The sequence below is a fragment of the Xenopus laevis genome, chromosome 7S (genome assembly GCF_017654675.1).
Source record: "Xenopus laevis strain J_2021 chromosome 7S, Xenopus_laevis_v10.1, whole genome shotgun sequence".
Taxonomy (NCBI): domain Eukaryota; kingdom Metazoa; phylum Chordata; class Amphibia; order Anura; family Pipidae; genus Xenopus; species Xenopus laevis.
Window position 1 is genome coordinate 81,960,651 of NC_054384.1, and position 24,429 is coordinate 81,985,079.

The 24,429-nt window shown below is 42.8% G+C and overlaps 2 long non-coding RNA genes and 7 other non-coding genes across 9 annotated transcripts; 4 read left to right on the top strand and 5 right to left on the bottom strand.

Annotated features, from left to right (window-relative positions):
• Positions 1–796: 796 nt before the first annotated feature.
• Positions 797–879, top strand: trnal-cag. Its single transcript has one exon. It is a non-coding gene; the product is annotated as a tRNA-Leu (tRNA).
• A 493-nt stretch (positions 880–1,372) lies between these two features.
• Positions 1,373–1,445, bottom strand: trnaf-gaa. Its single transcript has one exon. It is a non-coding gene; the product is annotated as a tRNA-Phe (tRNA).
• Positions 1,446–3,096: 1,651 nt separating this feature from the next.
• On the bottom strand, positions 3,097–5,675 carry LOC121396502. Its single transcript, XR_005963073.1, has 3 exons — positions 5,523–5,675; positions 4,863–4,897; positions 3,097–3,205 (listed from the first exon to the last, which is right to left on the bottom strand). It is a non-coding gene; the product is annotated as an uncharacterized LOC121396502 (long non-coding RNA).
• A 7,519-nt stretch (positions 5,676–13,194) lies between these two features.
• On the top strand, positions 13,195–13,277 carry trnal-cag. Its single transcript has one exon. It is a non-coding gene; the product is annotated as a tRNA-Leu (tRNA).
• Positions 13,278–13,458: 181 nt separating this feature from the next.
• trnaf-gaa lies at positions 13,459–13,531 on the bottom strand. Its single transcript has one exon. It is a non-coding gene; the product is annotated as a tRNA-Phe (tRNA).
• A 1,649-nt stretch (positions 13,532–15,180) lies between these two features.
• Positions 15,181–17,101, bottom strand: LOC108697654. The gene is made up of 3 exons (XR_001932464.2): positions 16,645–17,101; positions 15,771–15,805; positions 15,181–15,289 (listed from the first exon to the last, which is right to left on the bottom strand). It is a non-coding gene; the product is annotated as an uncharacterized LOC108697654 (long non-coding RNA).
• A 5,125-nt stretch (positions 17,102–22,226) lies between these two features.
• trnal-cag lies at positions 22,227–22,309 on the top strand. Its single transcript has one exon. It is a non-coding gene; the product is annotated as a tRNA-Leu (tRNA).
• A 193-nt stretch (positions 22,310–22,502) lies between these two features.
• On the bottom strand, positions 22,503–22,575 carry trnaf-gaa. The gene has a single exon. It is a non-coding gene; the product is annotated as a tRNA-Phe (tRNA).
• Positions 22,576–23,039: 464 nt separating this feature from the next.
• Positions 23,040–23,121, top strand: trnal-uag. Its single transcript has one exon. It is a non-coding gene; the product is annotated as a tRNA-Leu (tRNA).
• The last annotated feature ends 1,308 nt before the right edge of the window (positions 23,122–24,429 follow it).

Sequence of the window (24,429 nt, forward strand, 5' to 3'; positions counted from 1 at the left end):
CCTGTTATCCAAAGAGCTCCAAATTACAAAAAGGCCATCTTCCTTAGAGGAAATTATCCAAATTATTTAAATGTTTTCTGTTTTCTTTGTACAGGTAATTGTCCAACATTTACCTTGAACTTGTTGGTAACTAAGCTGTATGAATCCATATTGATGGAAAAACAATTACTATTGGGTTTATTTAATGCTGAAATGTTTTTTTAGCAGACTTATAGTAGGATTATGCAAATTACAGAAGATTTTATGACCAGAAAACCATAGGATCCAAGCATTCTGCATAATAGATCCTGTATAATATGAGTAAAGCTCCCCATAGACACGACGATTCTTCTTGCCGAACGACCGATTTTAGGGAAGTCCAACCAGTCCTTCGAAATTATCGTGCGGATAGTGGGATTCGAACGATCGAACATCTTAAGATTTTTCGGCCGACATCTGTCAGGAAATTGATCGGCCAGGTCAAAAATTCTTTGTCGGTCTCAGTGCAATGTATCTATGTTTGCAGGGCCAAGCAGGCAGCTCCCCTTTATTTTCCTGGCAAATTGGTCTTTTTAGTTGATGGTAAATTCGTACGATCGTTCTGAGAAGATCGTGGTCTCACGATCAGGATCTGATCTTTTAAAAATCTCAACATCTATGGCCAGCTAAAGTTGGAGAGAGTTGGGGATCTGTTCCACCTGCACCCACATGTTAGTGTAACCTTGCACCAGAGCATATATTAGGAGAAATGTGCAATAAATAAACTTTTCTATTTTTTTTTTTTTAAAAAAAGCATCACCGGAAGGTTGGTTGTAGTGTCAGGATGGCCGAGCGGTCTAAGGCGCTGCGTTCAGGTCGCAGTCTCCTCTGGAGGCGTGGGTTCGAATCCCACTTCTGACATCTAATTTATTTTTTTATTTTTTTTAAAAAATGTATTTACCAGTTGACACTGATTATGTTAAAAGCTTTACAATTCCAGTTCGTACCTATATTGTCCTGATAGCAAGAGCTGAACACTATAATTAGCATTTTTCACTTATTAGCATTCTAAGTATGTAAGCTGATCCCCAACCAGTAGCTCGTGAGCAACATGTTGCTCTCCAACCCCTTGGATGTTGCTCCCAGTGGCCTCAAAGCAGGTGCTTATTTTTGAATACCAGGCTTGGAGGCAAGTTTTGGTTGTATAAAAACCAGGTGCACTGCCATACAGAGCCTCAATGTAGGTTGACAATCCACATAGGACTAATAAATGGCCAATCACAGCCCTTATTTGGCACCCTGGGAACATTTTTCATGGTAGTGTTGCACCCCAACTCCTTTTACTTCTGAATGTTGCTCACGGGTTCGAAAGGTTGGGGATCCCTGATGTAAGGCAACAAATGGCAAAAAAGCCTGCCGAAACCCGGGATCGAACCAGGGACCTTTAGATCTTCAGTCTAACGCTCTCCCAACTGAGCTATTTCGGCCTCCCATATTTGGAGGGGTTGTAAATATTTACTGATAGTAATTTCTTTAACCCTCTTAGATAATCAAGAGTCAACTAAACATGGTGGTCCCCGACTATTTACCTCCAGTCATAGTCTTCAAAGGCTGGCACCTACCAGCTTGCTAGCATTTCTTGGGATGTGTCTCCTGACCTAGGCATTGGTTTCAGTCAGAGGGCTTAAGGTGGCCATAGACGTAGAAATCCGCTTGTTTGGCGATGTTGCCAAACGAGTGGATCTCTCCCCGATATGCCCACATTGAAGTGGCCGATATTGGACTGATCCGATCATGGGCCCTAGGGCCCAACAATTGGATCAGAATGGAGGCCAAACGGGCAGTCGGATCGCGGGACCACATCAACGAAAAGATGCGGCCACAATCCGACTGGATTTTCTAACCTGCCCAATCGGCATCTGCCCGACTTTCGCCCAGATATCGATCGGGAAATCCCTTAGGCGGGCTCTACACACGGGCTGATAAGCTGCCGACTTGGGTCTGTCGGCAGCTTTTATCAGCCCCTGTATGGGGGCCTTTAGTGCTCTCTCATCTAATAGCGGGGAGGACTAAGCCCTCTGAGTGAAACCAATGCCAAGGTCAGGAGACACTTATCCCAAGAAATGCTAGCATGCCGGGAGGTGCCAGCCTTTGAATACTATGACTGGAGGTAAATAGTTAGGGACCTCCACATGGGGTTTACCTTGGTGTGATATGGTGGCTTACTAATTTTATGACCATAACTTTTTAATGAAAAACCCCTTTTGTAATGCACTTCCATAGATACTAGATTACTTATGAGACAGGGGACAAGGGAATGTTCATTAATCAATTGTTCCTCCTATTTGTATGTTTGTAGTTAATCTCACTTCCATTATATTTATATATTTTTACTTGGCTTTGAAGTGCTCCCACAACCCTTCTTTTTAAAACTAAAAAACCCTGTGTTTCATCTGACTTTCTACTATCACTTGATCTTGGAATTAACCAACCATAGGAGCTACCATTTGCATAGCAAATAAGTTACGATGTTTAAAGGGGAATGCTACAAAAACAAATTAAGCTTTTTGAAAAGTAAACAATTTCAAGTAACTTTGCAATATACATCAATTAAAAAAAAAGACCATGATTTTAATGGTTTCTGACAGTTGCCTAAGCCTAGCCCCCTGCTCTGCTGCGGATCTTTCTTACTACTTTGCTGAGCTGGCTGACTACTGTTACTTTGTATCAACAGCCATCTGTCCTTAGCCTGCATCCTCCAAACCCCACAATTCCCTGCACATGTGATTTCAATAAGGAACTGAACATCATAGTGCAATGCATTGTGGGTTATGTAGTTCCTACATGCTGTCTGTAAGCTGTGGATAAATTGTTATAATCTGTAACATCAGTGTTTAGTCCCTCCTTCCCTGCCAGGATTTCATATGATGCAGAAAGAGAAGAACTGTAAAACCAGCTGAATTTCAGCATAGAAAATTCATACTTTTTGAAGAAACAGGTAACGACAATGTGTATATCAGGGTTTTCTGTATTATGTGGGCCTCTATCGAATTTTGGTTTGGAAGTTTCAAAATGTCTGTGGATAAAAAGAAAACCCACACACCCTTATGTACATATGAAACCACATGACTCAAGTCATACCAAAGTATAAAATCTTTATTCAGTAGAAAATGAGAATTAAGACAAAAAACAAACATTTTTCAATGGGTAGAGGAATAACCGGAGAGAGAGATCAAACTTGAAATACCTAGGAGAGGGGAGAAGAAAAGAAGTGAAAAACTGCAAAGTACAATGCAGATAAATAGACAGAATAGAGATAAAACTGCTGGTGAGGTTGGTGGTGCCTCACCTCCAATAAACCGTCCAAATTTAACCCCTTAAAGGACCAGTAACATCAATTTTTTTTTTACAAAAATTCATTAGTAAACATCAAAAAATAAACACAAATTAAACTTTTAAATTGTAAAGCCTTTATTATAAAATAACTTACTGAAACTCCACTTCCGTTCTTCTGGAGAAAAGGCGAAAGGGCGACCATCCGTTCTGCAGCAGTTGATTTCTCCTCCCTGGCTATCTCTCCCGGCCGCTCTGCCGGCAAGATGGGGCAGCAGTTCTAAGCGATACACATACATGTATCCTCCAGCCGACGTCGCCATTGCCTGCCAGTTGCTCCACACCACTTCACAGTATTGCTCCTCCGTCTCACCCTGACTTTTTTTTCCCCGCACCTTGCAGCTTCTTGCCTTGCCGCTCGACCAGCCCGGCTCCGCCTCCAGGAAAGAGCTGCAGTCATTTCCCTGCACCTGCCGCCCTGACATTTGCTCGTCTGCCCGCTGAAGTGAAAAATCCTTGTTGCTAATTGCCAACTTTTGCCTTCTTCTCCCCATGCTGCCTACACTGCTCCAGGGGGGCAGCGCAGTGCGGGGCTGGGGTGCGGGAAGAAAATGAAAGCGCATTAGTGTAACTGCACTGTATTGAGCGCTATGTTGTGCTGGGGAACTGCGCTTTCAGTACAAAGACATTTCTACCTCTGTACCTTCTGCGAATTTGCCTCTGAAAAGTTTCCAGTATGATTGGCAAGAGTCGGAACTTGCAACACGCACTAGTCATGGTGCGATCGCGCACAGCACTGCGCACAGCATCTACTGACACGGGTGTGCACAACTTGTTGAGAAGCAAGCCAAGAAGCTGCAAGGTGCGGGAAAAAAAAAGTCAGTGTGAGACGGAGGAGCAATACTGTGAAGTGGTGTGGAGCAACTGGCAGGCAATGGCGACGTCGGCTGGAGGATACATGTCTGTGTATCGCTTAGAAGTGCTGCCCCATCTTGCCGGCAGAGCAGAGCGGCCGGGAGAGATAGCCAGGGAGGAGAAATCAACTGCTGCAGAACGGATGGTCGCCCTTTCGCCTTTTCTCCAGAAGAACGGAAGTGGAGTTTCAGTAAGTTATTTTTTAATAAAGGCTTTACAATTTAAAAGTTTAATTTGTGTTGGTGTTTATTTTTTGATGTTTACTAATGAATTTTTGTAAAAAAAAATTTGATGTTACTGGTCCTTTAACTCCACCCCCAAAAAGCTGGTATTCGCCTCTGTCTGGACTCCAATACAGATATACCCTTTGATCTCTTCACCATAGCCCTAAAGTCAGCAGGATTTTCCCAGAAGTCTAAGCTGGGGATGTGTGCAGTAGTATACATGAGCATCAGACACTGGGAGATGCTCACACCTGTATCTGCACAGGGCAGCTCATGGAAGAGTTCAACCTGGTTGCTTTCTCTAGGTCTGGGAAAAGCACATTTGGTACAGACTGACAGACACTGAAGCTGCAGAACCAAAGAGCTAGACCCGTGACCAACACTTGCTGAAGATGTGATCCAAGATGCATTTCATAAACTGCCATATCTCACCTTTGTGTTGTGAAGGCAACAGAGGATACTTGGACCTAAAAGAATAAAGCAACGGGATTAAAATAGAGTTGAGCAAGTTTAAACATGTGACTAAAGAACACCAAAACCTGCTGGATTGTAAGATCTCAGCCAGGGACATGGCATATTTACAAACATTGGAGATAAAAAATCTGGAGATGTTGCCCATGGCAACCAATCAGCAATAAGATTTAAACAGCCACCTATAAACCAGAAAACAAAAGCAAAGATCTGATTGGCTGCTATGGGCAACATCTCCAGAAATGTATACAGATAATTTTTCTCCAATGCTGAAATGCAGGCAACTCACTGGCACCATCACTCTCCCACCACGTGTGTGCGCCATATATGATGTCATTTATAGCCTGTAATGGAACAGGACTGATGGGAATAGCTGTACTGCGGAACATACAGCACTATAATAGAAGTATTCAACTTCATAAACAGCCATTAAGAGCGCAAAAATCACATCCTTGGAGACAAGACTTCCTTACCCAGAAGGCTAAGCAAGAAAAGAGAAACAGTGGGGTATTAGAAAACAACAAAGTGCGCGGGTCGAAAGCTTTAGCTCAAGACTCCCAACCAATAACAAAGCGCAGCACACTCTTCACGTTAGTTAACATAGCGCAGAAAACCACTCACCACCAAACGGGCCGCTTTCTTCCAAACAGGCCACAGCGTCGCAATGCCTGGGATCCGCCATCATAGGCCTCATCTCGCGAGATGTTGGCGTCGCAACTACATCTATATAGGCGCGGTGACGCAATACGTAGTCGTCAGGGGAGCGGCTCCCACACCCCCCCCCGTCGATTGTACATAGTCTGCTTCCTCGCAGTGTTTTTTTTTTTAGTTTAATGGAAGAAATAGAGAAACACTTGTTTCTTGCTGATTATCAATAAAACCACAAATATTTGCAGCCACCAAAGACTTTGCTCCTGATAAGGCTGACAAGTGCCTGGTATTTATCTAGTTAATGTGTGCTCTGAGCGGTCCAGTGCATACCTCCCAACTGTCCCTTTTTCGGAGGGACAGTCCCTCTTTTGACAGCTCAACCCGCAGTCCCTCATTTGTACTGGAAAGTCCCTCTTTTCTCTGCACTGAACAGCCAGAAAAAGAAACAAAGTTTCTCACTTAATTGGCTTTTAGCAGAGAGCCCAGAACAGCTAACAGGTGCAAATAAGATACTTTGCAACAATTTTGAGACACAAAAACACATTTTAGATAAAGAGAAATATTTTCAAACTTTCATAACCTGCCAAATTTTGTAAAACAAACATGGTAATTAAGGGGTGTGGCCACAGAAAGGGGTGTGGTCAAAAAAATTGCTGCGCTATGTGCGAAAAAAAACTTTGTTCTTCTTTTTACTTCCAAAATGTTGGGAGGTATGGAGTGGTTTCTTCATGCAGTCAGATTTATTTGTTCACAACTTGGCTGCAAAACAATGGCTAATTTAGTACAAGGCAAACGTAATCTTCATTTTTTTAGGGATTATTGTTTAAATGTGACATCAGAAGTCGTCAGTATTTTATACAGGGCAGATTTTATACAATTTAGGGACATAAATGCTTATTTAGGATTATATGGTTGAAATGTACCAGAAATCTTGTCTTTTGACTAGGCCATAACTATGAATAGACAGGAGCCTCTGGTATGTTTAGAAGGAGCACAGTTTAGCTATGGTCTTTTTCTGGTATCAGTCAAATAGAATCCATAGGAAGCATGGATATTGTGAATAAAGGGACAAGCTTTCCATGTTGGGTCCAGGTGCTCATGCCCCAGACCTTCAGCAAAGGGGACCAACACACAGAAAGCTTAAGTAGCGGACAGGCACCACTCCGGAACACCAAAAATCAGTCAGTCAGTAGAATCCAGGAGCCCAGATTTTTGAAATAGTACAAAAAGTCTTTATTTACATCATGTATAAAAGATAAAAGCCTGACGCGTTTCGTGTCCCCCAAGGATACTTAATCATAGGCTCAAATTTTGGATATTTGGTAGAATTTAGTAGAAATCAATTGGTTAAATTGACCAAAGGTGAAATAGAGAATTTTACTTACCTACTTGACGTAAATTCCTTTTCTTCTAGTCCCGACATGTCAGTATACATGGGGCATTGCCCCTCCCAGACCTGGAGGTAGGACCTATAACATAGCCAATCAAAATGAATCATGACCTATAAGACCACATGACTTCCTCCTCACCACAGTTATACTTTTGCCATAGCAGTACAGTAACCAAAATAAATAATTGGGATGGGAAACCCTGTACTGACATGTCGGGACTAGAAGAAAAGGAATTTACGTCAAGTAGGTAAGTAAAATTCTCTATTTCTTCTACGTCCCTCCATGTCAGTACACATGGGATCTACCAAGCCATGCACCGAAAACAAGGGGTGGGAATAACCAACATAATGCAAAAACCAAACTGATGCTAAGGAGGCCCTGAGAAAAGGCCAGCATCACATCCATCCAACAGGGGAGCTGATAAAATGTATATCTCCTGAAAAGGGTAGATAAAAGGCACAAGAACAACATGTCCTAGGACATGGTAAACGATTAACAAGAGCTACAAAATCAACCACAAAATTACAGAGACCGGTACTTGAGGATCAAGCATTGCAGATTAAGAATAAACATATTCTGTTTAAAAAGGTTCCCTCAGTGACTAGAGGGATACCTGCAATATGGTTATCTGACAAAACCCCACCTGGGGAAGAACAAAAATCCTGAAACTGTTAAAACAAAAAAGGTGCCTTAGGACAAAACCAGAATGATGGCAATAGCCATCTCAGAACTAAAACACCCTAGAAACCACCAGGAAATCAATCAGATCAGAAACTAAACACAACTTGAATGCATCTATCACCAGTGCTGGAGAAATACACGATCCTCAGCAATAGCAAGTGGCCCTAAAAAGACTTGGCCCACATTAGCCTGGTCCTGCATCTTAATGGAAAGCAGCTCAAACCAGTGCTGACCGGAGTCACCTCTACACCAGAGATCAGTCCAAGATCCACTAACTCCATGCTAATAATACCTAATGAAGACTTAACTAAATGAACACCCAACTCTGGGTTATCATAAATCATGCTGGTACAGCCCAGTAGCTCCACCAACCACCAAATCTAAACTGGGTATACAACAGCACAAGGATAAGCTGCTGAACCAACCAATGTGACTTAAGCCATTCTACCAGTAAGCTATGCTGTTGCCCCAGCCAACTGCTACACAAGCAAGCAATGGGACCCAAGCCAATTACAGTTCTAGAAAACACCCACAAAAGCCGAGGCCACTACAGCTCAAGCTGCACAATGCTACTGAACCAAACCTGTGACCATACATAGAAGCTTCTGAACCAGCCAACAGCTGGGATCACAATCCAAAATCAGGCATGCCAGAACCTTATAGCCTACAAAAACTGGTACCAACCAGCAATGATCCCACAATCCACTGGCAGAGAGCCAGCCACCATACATGCAACCAGTGGTGGACCAGCCAGCTATTATGTATTCCAACATAGATGTGCAAGGCCATTGTCACACTAGCAGGCCAAGATGCCCGTCAGCTGAAGTGTTTGCAAAAAACCAGAGTGGAATTCGAATACACAAGCAATAGTAAATAAGCCAGCTATTGTGAATGCCACCCTTTAGGGACAAGGTAACCAACTGCACTGGCACCTGACACAAAAGTCAATTTCCAAACATGCAACAACGGAGCACGTCAGTTGTTGAACTTGCAAAACCCTGGTCCACAAGCCAGCCTTATTGATAATAAGCAGTGGCATACAAGACAAAAACAATGCATGTAAGGCAGAAGAAAAGGTTAGCTGTAAGCCAACATATGACCAACATCAGCTGCTGAATACTAATCAGCAACAAAATTAGCTATGGGCTGTGAAACTCAGAGCAAACACCAGCTGATGGTACAACCCATGCTAGATCCAACCAAATAGTCAATTATGCCTACTGCTGGTGTAACCAGAACCATACCTGCCAGGATTGCAGACAAGACAATACCAATGGCTGTTGTCCTGCCAAAGATTTCCGCAAGGCAAACAGACATGCCCACCAAGAGCCACAGCAAGAATAGTAACCATGCCTATCAGCCGCCACAGCCTGGCTGGTGACCTATGCACCATAGGTCACAGCCAAGACTGGCAGCCAACAAGCCCACAAGGACTATAATAAAAAACTAGTGGCCACCTTAGCCAGGGGCCATGAAGTTAAGGGCCATGAAAACAGGCCCGCAGCCATAATAACCCAGGTAAAAGGACAACCAAACAAATGTGCCAAGGGTAAAAGACCACATGAGCCAAAGGCTCATGCAACAGGCCAGCAGAACAAGGGCCCTTGTAAAAGGCCAGCAGACCAGGAGCCGAGGACCATGGTAAAAAGCCATGGACCAAAACAAGACTCTAACCCAAGCCAAGGGCCATATTGAAAGCCAGAGGCCACACAAACCCAGCTCCCTGGCGAGATGCCCGAGGCCACACAAAGTGCCATAGACTACAAGCTGGCTTCAAGCATGTTAAGGTGCCAATAGACATAACAGTAAGTGCCCTTTAATCTACCAACAATTAAAGAAAGGAAACCTACAGTCACAAAAACTCAGTAGATGTAGTATAACTACAACTGAGGTCCCAACAAAAGCCACCAGATGGGAATAGAATATCTAAGAGAAGGCCTACATCACACACCATATAACTCGGAACACTGCCTGTTAAGTGTGGAAACATCATAGGAAAAAATGGGGCACAATGCTGCTAGAGCAGAACAAACCCCTAGCCAGTCCTGGAAATACCAGGTGTAATAAGAGCACACTTGCCTACCGAGGAGGGAGATCCTACCTCCCTGTCCAGTAGGACAAAAAATAACTGTGGTGAGGAGGAAGTCATGTGGTCTTATAGGTCATGATTCATTTTGATTGGCTATGTTATAGGTCCTACCTCCAGGTCTGGGAGGGGCAATGCCCCATGTGTACTGACATGGAGGGACGTAGAAGAAATTAAGTTTATTGGGTTTTTTTCTTTGCTCATTGTGCCATCAAAGGGTGCCAGGGATTTTGTGTTTCACAGTTTAGGGGCAGCTTATTTAGAGGCCTGGGTGAAATCGACGAAAACGTATTATTTAGGCTGCTCTTAACTTAAGATTTTAGGTTCCCTATCGGTCTCAGCAGAAAGTTCAGGAGCCCCAGCTCTCATCCATAGTTACCCAAAATAGTGATGTAGGGGCCGACCCTACAGGGGCGGGTTTGGGTCAACTTCGCACTGTTCCTCGCGGATGGCGGACCACCTTCAAATGGCGGCTTCTGACTTCCGGTTTTATAGTCTCGCGTCTGCTCGCCCCTTTTGTGACGTCATCGGCCGGGTGGCGCAGGTCTATAAAAGGACCCCGGAAGCGTGGGTGCGGGCAGGCTGGAGCAGGGCGGATTAGGGTCGGGTGCGGGTCCCAAAAGGGGCATTTGTGAAGGCGACACCAGCCATTACCCACAGTTATTCAAAAACAGACATAAAATAAAGTATGACCTAATTTAGGAGAATTTAATGGGTGGAATATACAAACAGCAATCTCTAGTTTTTAGAGGCAAGCTTTATTGTCAGTTCTATGTCATCCATGATTACAGGGTTTCAGCTCTGTAAAAGGAAGTCAGTAGCTGCATATACTAGACAGTCTCTACTGTGCGATTGTTTTCTGGTCTGTTTGCAGCCATGTTTTATTGTATGTTAGAGTTTATTTTAGCAATGAGCTGTTCATATGACGAGATACCTGTTTTTTCCCCATGTTCTGGCTATTGATCTCTATTAAGACCTAGTGGTTCCACTATTAAAACAATCTATTACCATTAAGTAATTGCATAGTTTTCCAAATTTCTACCATTTATGAAACATTGTCCCTTTGTTCATACATTTTAGTAGCTCCCACTCCCAGTCATACAGCTGTTTATCTTGCAGGGGTGCACTACTGTACCAAGTAGTCTGAGTATCATTTGTTTCTCATCTCACTTTAATATCTCTCCAAATCTCCACTTTCTATATTACACACCCATACATGCAGCAACACTGGGTAATTGTCCAAAATTATGCAAGGAGGTATTTTTAAGTAATTCCCAAGGATCTCTGGAGGAGAGAAGAGATTTCCTTCCAGACGGTGAAGCATCTTGTGTGAAACAGACTGAGAAACAGCCCCTGCACTAGGGTTGCCACCTGGCCGGTATTTTACCGGCCTGGCCAGTAAAAATTATGCTTGATGCCAATGTTATTAATAGGAAAAAACAGCACGAATATAGGAAGCCCAGTATTTTTTTTCCAGAAAAGGTGCCAGCCCTACCCTCCACTCAGGGCCGCCATCAGAAATCGCAGGGCCCCATACAACAAAATTTCCTGGCCCCACCGCAAGCCCCACCTACAGGTCCACCCCCCACAACACAGTTAAAAAAACAAAACATTTGTTGGTAGGGTTCCCACATGTTTATAAAATATAAAAAAAAACAATTGTGGTCAGGTACCCCCCATTAAAAAACATTTGTGGTCAGGCCCCCCCATTAAAAATATTTCTGGTCAGGCCCCCCCATTAAAAAAAACATTTGTGGTCAGGCCCCCCCATAAAAAAAATTGTGGTCAGGGCCCCCATTAAAAAATATTGGTAGCTAGGACCCCACATGGTAAAAAAGAAAATTGGTGGCCAGCCCCCCCCCACATTATAAGAAAATTGGTGGCCAGAGCCCCCCTTAAACGTCCATGTAAAAAAAACTTGCCCCCCAGAAGTTTAAAAAAAATTGGTGCCCAGCCATCCCCACACAACAGGGACCACAAAGGGTTACCTTTAGGGGGCCCTGCCATGTTACACTTTCTTCATTAGTGTGGCCCACCTGCTGTAAGTGAGCCGCCAACTACAGAAGGGAGGAGGGGAGCATAGGTGGCTGCATCTTCTTCCCTTATTGGTCACAGAATTTCAAGTCCCGGTAAAGCTGCATGGTGATTGGATGAGCTGGAGGGGAAGTTCAAACCTCAGCTATCCAATCCCTGAGCAGCTCAACCGGGACTTAAACTCTGTGACCAAAAAAGGAAAGTAATGGACAGAAGATTCCTCCCCCTGTGCTCCCGCCATGCCTTCCCGAAGGTGGCAGCTCTCAGAAAGCAGGGGGCCGGCTAATCAAGTAAGTGCGGAGTGGCGGGGCCCCCCTTACCTCTGGGTCCCATACAACTCTCCCCCCTGATGGCGGGCCCTGCCTCCACTCATATCTGCTCTCTTCTGTGTCTGTACTAGCTATAGAGTTGGCCCGGGTGCAGACACACTGAGTGGATTTCAGTGCCAAAATGCCTACTCACAGATTGGACGGCATCAATGAGTTGATATTGTTCTTGTCCCAACAGGAATTTTAAATCTGCCCGATAGATATGTGGCAACTAACTATATTAGAAACATTATTTATTTTGCACAGACTATCTATTTACCCAGTTTTTATTTTTACACTGAACTGTTCCTTTAAGAAGCAACATATGGATTCCCTTAACCAGAAACCTGTTATCCAAAGAGCTCCAAATTACAAAAAGGCCATCTTCCTTAGAGGAAATTATCCAAATTATTTAAATGTTTTCTGTTTTCTTTGTACAGGTAATTGTCCAACAGTACCTTGAACTTGTTGGTAACTAAGCTGTATGAATCCATATTGATGGAAAAACAATACTATTGGGTTTATTTAATGCTGAAATGTTTTTTTTAGCAGACTTATAGTAGGATTATGCAAATTACAGAAGATTTTATGACCAGAAAACCATAGGATCCAAGCATTCTGCATAATAGATCCTGTATAATATGAGTAAAGCTCCCCATAGACGTGACTATTCTTCTTGCCGAACGACCGATTTTAGGGAAGTCCAACCAATCCTTCGAAATTATCGTGTGGATAGTGGGATTCGAACGATCGAACATCTTAAGATTTTTCGGCCGACATCTGTCAGGAAATTGATCGGCCAGGTCAAAAATTCTTTGTCGGTCTCAGTGCAATGTATCTATGTTTGCAGGGCCAAGCAGGCAGCTCCCCTTTATTTTCCTGGCAAATTGGTCTTTTTAGTTGATGGTAAATTCGTACGATCGTTCTGAGAAGATCGTGGTCTCACGATCAGGATCTGATCTTTTAAAAATCTCAACATCTATGGCCAGCTAAAGTTGGAGAGAGTTGGGGATCTGTTCCACCTACACCCACACGTTAGTGTAACCTTGCACCAGAGAATATATTAGGATAAATGTGCAATAAATAAACTTTTCTATTTTTTTTTTTTTAAAAAAAAGCATCACCGGAAGGTTCGTTGTAGTGTCAGGATGGCCGAGCGGTCTAAGGCGCTGCGTTCAGGTCGCAGTCTCCTCTGGAGGCGTGGGTTCGAATCCCACTTCTGACATCTAATTTATTTTTTTATTTTTTTAAAAAAATGTATTTACCAGTTGACACTGATTATGTTAAAAGCTTTACAATTCCAGTTCATACCTATATTGTCCTGATAGCAAGAGCTGAACACTATAATTAGCATTTTTCACTTATTAGCAATCTAAGTATGTAAGGCAACAAATGGCAAAAAAGCCTGCCGAAACCCGGGATCGAACCAGGGACCTTTAGATCTTCAGTCTAACGCTCTCCCAACTGAGCTATTTCGGCCTCCCATATTTGGAGGGGTTGTAAATATTTACTGATAGTAATTTCTTTAACCCTCTTAGATAATCAAGAGTCAACTAAACATGGTGGTCCCCGACTATTTACCTCCAGTCATAGTCTTCAAAGGCTGGCACCTACCAGCTTGCTAGCATTTCTTGGGATGTGTCTCCTGACCTAGGCATTGGTTTCAGTCAGAGGGCTTAAGGTGGCCATAGACGTAGAAATCCGCTTGTTTGGCGATGTTGCCAAACGAGTGGATCTCTCCCCGATATGCCCACATTGAAGTGGCCGATATTGGACTGATCCGATCATGGGCCCTAGGGCCCAACAATTGGATCAGAATGGAGGCCAAACGGGCAGTCGGATCGCGGGACCACATCAACGAAAAGATGCGGCCACAATCCGACTGGATTTTCTAACCTGCCCAATCGGCATCTGCCCGACTTTCGCCCAGATATCGATCGGGAAATCCCTTAGGCGGGCTCTACACACGGGCTGATAAGCTGCCGACTTGGGTCTGTCGGCAGCTTTTATCAGCCCCTGTATGGGGGCCTTTAGTGCTCTCTCATCTAATAGCGGGGAGGACTAAGCCCTCTGAGTGAAACCAATGCCAAGGTCAGGAGACACTTATCCCAAGAAATGCTAGCATGCCGGGAGGTGCCAGCCTTTGAATACTATGACTGGAGGTAAATAGTTAGGGACCTCCACATGGGGGTTTACCTTGGTGTGATATGGTGGCTTACTAATTTTATGACCATAACTTTTTAATGAAAAACCCCTTTTGTAATGCACTTCCATAGATACTAGATTACTTATGAGACAGGGGACAAGGGAATGTTCATTAATCAATTGTTCCTCCTTTTTGTATGTTTGTAGTTAATCTCACTTCCATTATATTTATATATTTTTACTTGGCTTTGAAGTGCTCCCACAACCCTTCTTTTTAAAACTAAAAAACCCTGTGTTTCATCTGACTTTCTACTATCACTTGATCTTGGAATTAACCAACCATAGGAGCTACCATTTGCATAGCAAATAAGTTACGATGTTTAAAGGGGAATGCCACAAAAACAAATTAAGCTTTTTGAAAAGTAAACAATTTCAAGTAACTTTGCAATATACATCAATTAAAAAAAAAAAAGACCATGATTTTAATGGTTTCTGTTGCCTAAGCCTAGCCCCCTGCTCTGCTGCTGATCTTTCTTACTACTTTGCTGAGCTGGCTGACTACTGTTACTTTGTATCAACAGCCATCTGTCCTTAGCCTGCATCCTCCAAACCCCACAATTGCCTGCACATGTGATTTCAATAAGGAACTGAACATCATAGTGCAATGCATTGTGGGTTATGTAGTTCATTCATGCTGTCTGTAAACTGTGGATAAATTGTTACAATCTGTAACATCAGTGTTTACTCTCCTTCCCTGCCAAGATTTCAAATGATGCAGAAAGAGAAGAACTGTAAAACCAGCTGAATTTCAGCATAGAAAATTCATACTTTTTGAAGAAACAGGTAACGGTAATGTGTATATCAGGGTTTTCTGTATTATGTGGGCCTCTATCAAATTTTGGTTTGGAAGTTTCAAAATGTCTGTGGATAAAAAGAAAACCCACACACCCTTATGTACATATGAAACCACATGACTCAAGTCATACCAAAGTATAAAATCTTTATTCAGTAGAAAATGAGAATTAAGACAAAAAACAAACATTTTTCAATGGGTAGAGGAATAACCGGAGAGAGAGATCAAACTTGAAATACCTAGGAGAGGGGAGAAGAAAAGAAAAGTGAAAAACTGCAAAGTACAATGCAGATAAATAGACAGAATAGAGATAAAACTGCTGGTGAGGTTGGTGGTGCCACACCTCCAATAAACCGTCCAAATTTAACCCCTTAACTCCACCCCCAAAAAGCTGGTATTCGCCTCTGTCTGGACTCCAATACAGATATACCCTTTGATCTCTTCACCATAGCCCTAAAGTCAGCAGGATTTTCCCAGAAGTCTAAGCTGGGGATGTGTGCAGTAGTATACATGAGCATCAGACACTGGGAGATGCTCACACCTGTATCTGCACAGGCAGCTCATGGAAGAGTTCAACCTGGTGCTTTCTCTAGGTCTGGGAAAAGCACATTTGGTACAGACTGACAGACACTGAAGCTGCAGAACCAAAGAGCTAGACCCGTGACCAACACTTGCTGAAGATGTGATCCAAGATGCATTTCATAAACTGCCATATCTCACCTTTGTGTTGTGAAGGCAACAGAGGATACTTGGACCTAAAAGAATAAAGCAACGGGATTAAAATAGAGTTGAGCAAGTTTAAACATAAGACTAAAGAACACCAAAACCTGCTGGATTGTAATATCTCAGACAGGGACATGGCATATTTACAAACATTGGAGATAAAAATCTAGAGATGTTGCCCATGGCAACCAATCAGCAATAAGATTTAAACAGCCACCTATAAGGGCTAGTCCACACGGGGAGATAGCCCTGCGTTTGCGGTCGCGCTGACAAAGCGCCGCGCCAGTCGCCGCGACCGGCGCAGGCGACAGTTTTGTATGGGCGCCTATGTAAAAACGCCTGTGCTAACCACACGAGGCGATGCGCTTTTCAACAGTCGCCTGAAAAAGCCTGGCGAAGCATTTTCAGGCGACTGTTGAAAAGCGCATCGCCTCGTGTGGTTAGCACAGGCGTTTTTACATAGGCGCCCATACAAAACTGTCGCCTGCGCCGGTCGCGGCGACTGGCGCGGCGCTTTGTCGCCGCGACCGCAAACGCAAGGCTATCTCCCCGTGTGGAATAGCCCTAAACCAGAAAACAAAAGCAAAGATCTGATTGGCTGCTATGGGCAACATCTCCAGAAATGTATACAGATAATTTTTCTCCAATGCTGAAATGCAGGCAACTCACTGGCACCAACACTCTCCCACCACGTGTGTGCGCCATAGATTATATCATTTATAGCCTGTAACGGAACAGGACTGATGGGGAAAGCGCTACTGTACAGCTGCGGAACATACATGCACGATACCAGGGATTATAGAAGTATTCAACTTCATAAACAGCAATTTAGAGCGCAAAAATCACATCCTTGGAGACAAGACTTCCTTACCCAGAAGGCTAAGCAACACACGCAAGAAAAAGGAAACAGTGGGTGTTAGAAAACAACAAAGTGCGCTGGTCGAAAGCTTTAGTTCAAGATTCCCAACCAATAACGAAGCGCAGCACACTCTTCACGTTAGTTAACATAGCGCAGAAAACCACACACCACCAAATGGGCCGCTTTCCTCCAACCAGGCCGCAGCCTCGCAATGCCTTCTACGCATGGCTTTGAGGATCCGCCATTATAGGCCTCATCTCGCGAGAAGTTGGTGTCGCAAGTACATCTATATAGGCGCGGTGACGCAATACGTAGTCGTCAGGGGAGTGGCTTCCCCCCCCGTGGAGTGTACATTGTCCGCTTCCTCGCAGTGTTTTTTTTTTTAGTTTAATGGAAGAAATAGAGAGAAACACTTGTTTCTTGCTGGTTATCAATAAAACCACAAATATTTGCAGCCACCAAACACTTTGCTCCTGATAAGGCTGACAAGCACCTGGTCAATTATTTATCTAGTTAATGTGTGCTCTGAGGGGTCCAGGGGTTTCTTCATGCAATCAGATTTATTTGTTCACAACTTGGCTGCAAAACAATGGCTAATTTAGTACAAGGCAAACGTAATCTTCATTTTTTTAGGGATTATTGTTTAAATGTGACGTCAAAAGGCGTCAGTATTTTATACAGGGCAGATTTTATACAATTTAGGGACATAAATGCTTATTTAGGATTATATGGTTGAAATGTACCAGAAATCTTGTCTTTTGACTGGGCCATAACTATGAATAGACAGGAGCCTCTGGTATGTTTAGAAGGAGCACAGTTTAGCTATGGTCTTTTTCTGGTATCAGTCAAATTGAAACCATAGGAAGCATGGATATTGTGAATAAAGGGACAAGCTTTCCATGTTGGGTCCAGGTGCTCATGCCCCAGACCTTCAGCAAAGGGGAGCAACACACAGAAAGCTTAAGTAGCGGACAGGCACCACTCCGGAACACCAAAAATCAGTCAGTCAGTAGAATCCAGGAGCCCAGATTTTTGAAATAGTACAAAAAGTCTTTATTTACATCATGTATAAAAGATAAAAGCCTGACGCGTTTCGTGTCCCCCAAGGCCACTTAATCATAGGCTCAAATTTCAGATATTTGGCTAATTTAGTAGAAATCAATTGGTTAAATTGACCAAAGGTGAAATCAAGTTTATTGGGTTTTTTTCTTTGCTCATTGTGCCATCAAAGGGTGCCAGGGATTTTGTGTTTCACATTTTAGGGGCAGCTTATTTAGAGGCCTGGGTGAAATTGACTAAAACGTATTATTTAGGCTGCTCTTAACTTAAGATTTTACAGGTTCCCTATCGGTCTCAGCAGAAAGTTCAGGAGCCCCAGCTCTCATCCATAGTTACCGAAAATAGTGATGTAGGGGCCGACCCTACAGGGGCGGGTTTGGGTCGACCTCGCACTGTTCCTCGCGGGTGGCGGACCACCTTCAAATGGCGGCTTCCGAATTCCGGTTTTATAGTCTCGCGTCTGCTCGCCCCTTTTGTGATGTCATCGGCCGGGTGGCGCAGGTCTATAAAAGGACCCCGGAAGCGTGGGTGCGGGCAGGCTGGAGCAGGGCAGATTAGGGTCGGGTGCGGGTCAGGAAAACCCTGACCCTCCACCACTAACCCAAAAACAGTTCTGAGTTCTGGTGCAGTGTTTTATGTGACGGCTAGGGCAATATTTTTCACAATTTAGGAATACAATGGACTAATATAGGAAAATATAGTGGGAGAAATATAGCCTAAATCTTTAGTGTTTAGGCTATTTTGGTAATAATAGAGTTGAAGGCTTCCAGAGTTTCAAACCAGGGCCAGATACTTCAGAGTTTAAGGATAAAACGAGGGCTAATTTAAGAGAAGAAAGATTGCAATCAAGCAAAAGTAATATTTGACACCTTACTCTCATTCTAAATTTGGATTGTGTTGGCTCTGCAGCAAAAAAGTTATGGGGTCCCAAAAGGGGCATTTGTGAAGGCGACACCAGCCATTACCCACAGTTATTCAAAAACAGACATAAAATAAAGTATGACCTAATTTAAGAGAATTTAATGGGTGGAATATACAAACAGCAATCTCTAGTTTTTAGAGGCAAGCTTTATTGTTCTATGTCATCCATGATTACAGGGTTTCAGCTCTGTAAAAGGGAGTCAGTAACTGCATATACTAGACAGTCTCTACTGTGCGATTGATTTCTGGTCTGTTTGCAGCCATGTTTTATTGTATGTTAGAGTTTATTTTAGCAATGAGCTGTTCGTATGATGAGATAGTTTTTTCCCCATGCTCTGGCTATTGATCTCTATTAAGACCTAGTGGTTCCACTATTATAAAAATCTATTACCATTAAGTAATTGCATAGTTTTCCAAATTTCTACCATTTATGAAACATTGTCCCTTTGTTCATACATTTTAGTAGCTCCCAGTCATACAGCTGTTTACCTTGCAGGGGTGCACTACTGTACCAAGTAGTCTACTGTACCAAGTAGCATTTGTTTCTCACCTCACTTTAATATCTCTCCAAATCTCGACTTTCTATATTACACACCCATACATGCAGCAATACTGGGTAATTGTCCAAAATTATGCAAGGAGGTATTTTTAAGTAATTCCCAAGGATCTCTTTAGGAGAGAAGAGATTTCCCTCCAGACGGTGAAGCATCTTGTGTGAAACAGACTGAGAAACAGCCCCTGCATTAGGGTTGCCACCTGGCCGGTATTTTACTGGCCTGGCCAGTAAAAATTATGCTTGATGCCAATGTTATAAATAGGAAAAAACAGCACGGATATAGGAAGCCCAGTATTTGTTTTCCAGAAAAGGTGCCAGCCCTACCCTCCACTCAGGGCCGCCATCAGAAATCGCAGGGCCCCATACGTCAAAATTCCCTGACCCCACCGCAAGCCCCACCTACAGGTCCACCCCCCACAACACAGTAAAAAAAAAACATTTGTGGGTAGGGTTCCCACATGTTTATAAAAAATAAAAAAACATTTGTGGTCAGGGCCCCCCCATTAAAAAAACATTTGTGGTCAGGGCCCCCCATTAAAAAACATTTGTGGTCAGGGCCCCCCCATTAAAAAAAACATTTGTGGTCAGGCCCCCCCATAAAAAAAATTGTGGTCAGGCCCCCCATAAAAAAAATTGTGGTCAGGGCCCCCCATTAAAAAATATTGGTAGCTAGGACCCCACATGGTAAAAAAGAAAATTGGTGGCCAGCCCCCCCCCACATTATAAGAAAATAGTTTATAGAGGAGCAGTGACCAGCTCCATGTTGTAGCTCCCACCCTTCCCAGCTATAGTCAGGTGATCCCACTGGTGTCTAATAAAAGGGCAGCCAAGTATGGAGGTTTACTTTGAAAGCAGCAAGTAAGTTGCAGGTAATACCTAGTCCCTTTGTAAAATGTATAATTAAGCAATTGAATTCTTAATGAATCAGATGAAAATTAAGCATAGGACTGGCCAGATATGGGATGACTTTGACGTAGTTGGCCAGCTTAAATATATTGCAATATATGGACAAACAATCCCTGTGTTGTTTAAAGGGTAAGGCATTTTTTAGTAGCAGTATGCACAAAATGTCGCTGTCTTAAATATATTGATAATGGGTTGAGTGCAGAGGACTCTTGTAGTTGACTATATGTATTTTGTGGTCACAGCCTCATTGCACCCCCGCTTAATGGTTTTAAAAAATAGTGGTGAGCACAACTTTCCCTTGTTTGTTACAGGGCCCCCCTTAAACATCCATGTAAAAAAACTTGCCCCCTCCAGAAGTTTAAAAAAAAATTGGTGCCCAGGCCCCCCCACACAACAGGGACCACAAAGGGTTACCTTTAGGGGGCCCTGCCATGTTACATTTACTTCATTAGTGTGGCCCACCTGCTGTAAGTGAGCCGCCAACTACAGAAGGGAGCACAGGTGGCTGCATCTTCTTCCCTTATTGGTCACAGAATTTCAAGTCCTGGTAAAGCTGCATGGTGATTGGATGAGCTGGAGGGGAAGTTCAAACCTCAGCTATCCAATCCCTGAGCAGCTTAACCGGGACTTAAACTCTGTGACCAAAAAGGGAAAGTAATGGACAGAAGATTCCTCCCCCTGTGCTCCCGCCATGCCTTCCCGAAGGTGGCAGCTCTCAGAAAGCAGGGGGCCGGCTAATCAAGTAAGTGCGGAGTGGCGGGGCCCCCCTTACCTCTGGGTCCCATACAACTCTCCCCCCTGATGGCGGCCCTGCCTCCACTCATATCTGCTCTCTTCTGTGTCTGTACTAGCCATAGAGTTGGCCCGGGTGCAGACACACTGAGTGGATTTCAGTGCCAAAATGCCTACTCACAGATTGGACTGCATCAATGAGTTGATATTGTTCTTGTCCCAACAGGAATTTTAAATCTGCCCAATAGATATGTGGCAATTTTTATTTTGGCCAGATATCTGTTGAGGATGGCCCATTTAAGAGCAATAAGTTGCTGACTTGGTCTGTGCTTCAGAGTGAGACAAAATTGAATTTTGCAACATAGGTGTATGACTTTGCTCTTCTAACACTGATTGGTTACTGCCTGGTAACCAATCAGTGGAAACCAAGAGGGCTGAAAAGCAGGAAGTAGTGTTCTGGCTATTATGTTAGACATCCAGTCACTCCAGCCTTTAAACATTCAATTTTTGGCTAACTAACTATATTAGAAACATTATTTATTTTGCACAGCCTATCTATTTACCCAGTTTTTATTTTTACACTGAACTGTTCCTTTAAGAAGCAACATATGGATTCCCTTAGCCAGAAACCTGTTATCCAAAGAGCTCCAAATTACAAAAAGGCCATCTTTCTTAGAGGAAATAATTCAAATTATTTAAATGTTTTCTGTTTTCTTTGTACAGGTAATTGTCCAACAGTACCTTGAACTTGTTGGTAACTAAGCTGTATGAATCCATATTGATGGAAAAACAATACTATTGGGTTTATTTAATGCTGAAATGTTTTTTAGCAGACTTATAGTATGATTATGCAAATTACAGATTTTTTGACCAGAAAACCATAGGATCCAAGCATTCTGCATAATAGATCCTGTATAACATGAGTAAAGCTCCCCATAGACGTGACTATTCTTCTTGCCGAACGACCGATTTTAGGGAAGCCCGACCAATCCTTCGAAATTATCGTGCGGTTAGTGGTATTCAAACGATCGTACATCTTACGATTTTTCGGCCGACATCTGTCAGGAAATTGATCGGCCAGGTCAAAAAATCTTTGTCGGCCCCAGTGCAATCTATCTATGTTTGCAGGGCCAAGCAGGCAGCTCCCCTTTGTTTTTCTGGCAAATTGGTCTTTTTAGTTGATGGTAAATTCGTGCGATCGTTCCGAGAAGATCGTGGTCTCACGATCAGGATCTGATCTTTTAAAAATCTCAACATCTATGGCCAGCTTAAGTTGGAGAGTGTTGGGGATCTGTTCCACCTGCACCCACACGTTAGTGTAACCTTGCACCAGAGCATATGTTAGGATAAATGTGCTATAAATAAACTTTTCTATTTTTTTTTTTTAAAAAAAAAGCATCGCTGGAAGGGTGGTTGTAGTGTCAGGATGGCCGAGCGGTCTAAGGCGCTGCGTTCAGGTCGCAGTCTCCTCTGGAGGCGTGGGTTCGAATCCCACTTCTGACATCTTTTTTTTTTTTTAAAAAAAATGTATTTATCTATTGACACTGATTATGTTAAAAGTTTTAAAATTCCAGTTCATACCTATATTGTCCTGATAGCAAGAGCTGAACACTATAATTAGTTTTTTAGATGTATGCACTGCATTTTTCACTTATTAGCAATCTAAGTATGTAAGGCAACAAATGGCAAAAACGCCTGCCGAAACCCGGGATCGAACCAGGGACCTTTAGATCTTCAGTCTAACGCTCTCCCAACTGAGCTATTTCGGCCTCCCATAGTTGGTTAGGTTGTAAATATTTATGGATAGTGATTTATTTAACCCTCTGAGATAATCAAGAGTCAACTTAACATGGTGGTCCCTGACTAGTTAATCTCACTTCCATTATATTTATATATTTTTACTTAGCGTTGAAGTGCTCCCACAACCCTTCTTTTAAAACTAATCTTGCCATAAGAGTAAATAAATCTTGTATTGTGCTACTGCATGTTTTCGGCCAACAGCCCTTTTTCTCTTGAGAATGGGCTGTTGGCCCGAAACATATAGCCACAATATGATACTCTTTAAGAGTCCAAGCCACAATCCCCTTATATATTGATATAGTACTATACATCAGGATGGGCTAAAGCCATGTGCCTAGCAAGCCCCAAACAATGGATGTAATATCAATGGTGTGTCTTTAATATCATAAAATCGTTCAAATGTTTTTGTTGTAGAAAAAACTTTTGCAAGAGTGGTAGCGTGGCCGAGCGGTCTAAGGCGCTGGATTTAGGCTCCAGTCTCTCTGGAGGCGTGGGTTCGAATCCCACCGCTGCCATTAATTGTTTTCCTTCAGTTAACTAGATGTCATATCTTAGTTTTCCACTAGGTGGCAGTCAATTCTCTCTTAAACGATTCTACGTTATTTATGATAGATTTGTATAAAGTGTTTTGGCACTACACATCTGTTCAGTATTTTCTAATATAAAGAAATATCACTTTTTTCATGTGCTAGTGATACCACACACATGTGTCACTTATAAAGTGTTTCCACATTGCCCATGTTTTGCTAACCTGCCTGGTGCCAGCACTATGATAGAACCTGGTGAGAAAAGTAATGACATTTAGGGGGCATATTTATTATGTGATGTAAAATTATTGATATAAAAATTGTGTAATTTTTTTAATGTGCGTTTTCGTTAAGCATCTTCTCGTCAGAACTTACTTACAAAGGTCTGAAGCAGTGTAAAATAACGTCAGAAAAATCTGGCGTTCGTATGACCAAAAAAAAAAAAACACCTTGATAAATTCACCATTTATTTATATAAATCACTGGTGGGATGGCACTCGGCGCGATTCGTTTTCCGAAGTTTCCTCGTGAGGTGACTTTGGAAAATGAAGTGCCGCAAGTGCCATCCCACCGGCGATTTTTCATTATAGCTGGCGGGAAGGTAGGGGAAGGCAATTCGGAGAGATTGTCACCCCAAAGAAGAATCTCCCCCAATCTGCCCATGTGTCCTTACCCTTAGAAGAAAACTGATGAATCATGGTCACATTGCTACTTCCTAATTACTCTTCCAGACAGAAGGTGATTAGTATTAGTACCATGGCTGAAGCACTGGTGCACAAATTGCTAGCTTTTCCATGGACACCATAGCTTCTTGGCTTGGTTTTGACAATAAGTAAGCATACTTGCTAACATAGCCATGGCTGTTTTTTTGTTCTTCTCTTTTCATATTATAGAAACTCTGAGTGTGCCATGCGCTCTCTCTTTAAATATATACACACACGCGCGCTAAAGGACAGCTGATAACAATGAATGTTTAGATTCCATTAAAGAGATACTGACACCTGAAATTAAACTTTTTTTTACATCTATTATAATATTGGCTTTGCAAGCTACTTCTAACTTTGCATAAAGTATTTGCATGATGCTTTTACATTACCTGTCTGATCCCCCATGTTCCTGTATGAGGGGGCTGCCATATTTGTGCAGCAGGAGTCCGTTAGCATTAGAAACTGTAACTAACAGGCTGAGATGGGACAGTCAGGTTGGCAAAGTCAGAGTGTCAGAGAGTCAGGCGTAGGAACTTCAACTAACAATTATATACAAAAACAAACCTCTCAGCAAAAAATGATCAACATG